Source organism: Papilio xuthus, unplaced genomic scaffold (genome assembly GCF_000836235.2).
Source record: "Papilio xuthus unplaced genomic scaffold, Pxut_1.1 DF825069.1, whole genome shotgun sequence".
Lineage (NCBI taxonomy): Eukaryota > Metazoa > Arthropoda > Insecta > Lepidoptera > Papilionidae > Papilio > Papilio xuthus.
The window spans coordinates 1-1,791 of NW_013533580.1; the positions used below are offsets into that span (position 1 = coordinate 1).

At 37.4% G+C, this 1,791-nt stretch overlaps 1 long non-coding RNA gene across 1 annotated transcript; it reads left to right on the forward strand.

Annotated features, from left to right (window-relative positions):
• Positions 1-6: 6 nt before the first annotated feature.
• On the forward strand, positions 7-1,791 carry LOC106126083 (uncharacterized). The gene is made up of 3 exons (XR_001228313.1): positions 7-92; positions 789-845; positions 1,735-1,791. It is a non-coding gene; the product is annotated as an uncharacterized LOC106126083 (long non-coding RNA).

Sequence of the window (1,791 nt, forward strand, 5' to 3'; positions counted from 1 at the left end):
CCTGCACGCAATGATTTTGTGAGGGTGGTACTAATCCTTGTCTTGGTGATGTTACTGATAACAGCGGCGGTTTTAGCAATGGTTAACTCATCGTAAGTAGAAATCTTATATATAAAATTCACGTGTCACAATTTTCGTTCCCATACTTCTCCGAAACGGCTTGACCGATTCTCATGAAATTTTGTGAGCATATTGAGTAGGTCTGAGAATCGGCTACTATCTATTTTTTTTTATCCCGCACGGACAGAGTCGCGAGCGACACCTAGTTATTCTTATAAAATCAATGTAAATAAAAATTTACGGGATGATAATGATGTAAAAAGTATTATGAAATATTATAATAATAACAAACAAGAAAACAAAGAGTAACGTCATTTTTCAGAAAATAATATAAAAGACGAAGTACAAAAGAAACTACAGATGTAACATAGAAATAGGCGAACGATTAGTAGATTCCGATACAGCCCGGTTTAATATATCATCAGCTCACTATACGTCTCCAATGAGGGCCTCGGAGCCTAAGTTAGGGGTGACTAAGCCATAGTCAACCGCGCTGGCTCAGTGCTGGTTGACTTCATAGATATCTTTGAATTTCTTCACAGAAATGTACAGTGTTACGATGTTTTCCTACACCGTAAGAACGTTGAAAAAGTACATATGTAAACCGAAAAACATATTAGTACATGATGGGATTTGAACCCAGGATTTATAGATTCAGTCAACGGCTTAACTCCTGTGCCACCGACGTTCTGTTAAGTCATTGATATTCATTTTAAGTTTTTTTTTAGAGACGAGTGGCGTGATATGTTTGTTTCTACTGGTACGATGTTACCAATGTTAGCATTGTAAGTACTTAGATTTTAATTATATTTCTTTGCTGTGTGTAATTGTACATCTAATGAATAAAATATTAACCTTGTAACCTTGGAGTTTCTTACAACAAATCATATCTTAGATTTAGTATCCAGACAAATAACAGTGGTAGAGCCCGCTTTAACACCTTCGCACGAATTGGCCCGGCTCGCCCGGTGAAATACCACGACCACACAGAAGACAGGCGTCAAGTGGAAGCAATTCCGCGTTTCGCCTGATGAGTGTGCGTCCCGGAGGCCTAATTTAGTCCTCTTTCCCTTCCCATCCTTTTCTTTATAAGGAAAGGATGGGAAGTGGAAGTGGACTTTACGGATGAGAGGATGCATGGATAGGGAAGATATTTTCTTTCTGTGCATCCTCTCCTCCGTCGATTAAAGGTAGGCAGCGCATATGCAATTGCGTATGACTATGGGCAGCAGTCACTTCGCTATTTCAGCGATTTCAGGTGGCTGCTCGCTCGTTTGCCACCTTTTGATATAAAAAAAAATAGAATTTATGCAATGATTATCAAAGGTGAGCAGTTTTGTTAGTGAAGATAAGAATTTAATATCAGGTAGATTTAAGATTTTCTACATTCGTTTATTCAAAGTCAAAAGTTATTCGATGATGTACATTATTATATTCCTACGGTTTGTCCAATGAATAAGAATGTGACGCGTCAAAAACCAAATGGTTAAGGGTACGGATTTCCAATCACAATGTTGGAGGTTCGAATCCCGCCATTCGACTATTGTCGTAAATTGAACTTAGTTGGTACAAGTACAAGAAACATTAGTAAATTTACTGGAATACTTTTTTATTTTAAAATATTGTTAACACAAGCTTTCATATTGTTTTGCATATTTTATATTAAATTTTCAGGTTATTACTGATGGGTGTTAACTACGCATTTATATGTAGCGCCTGCGCACGATACCC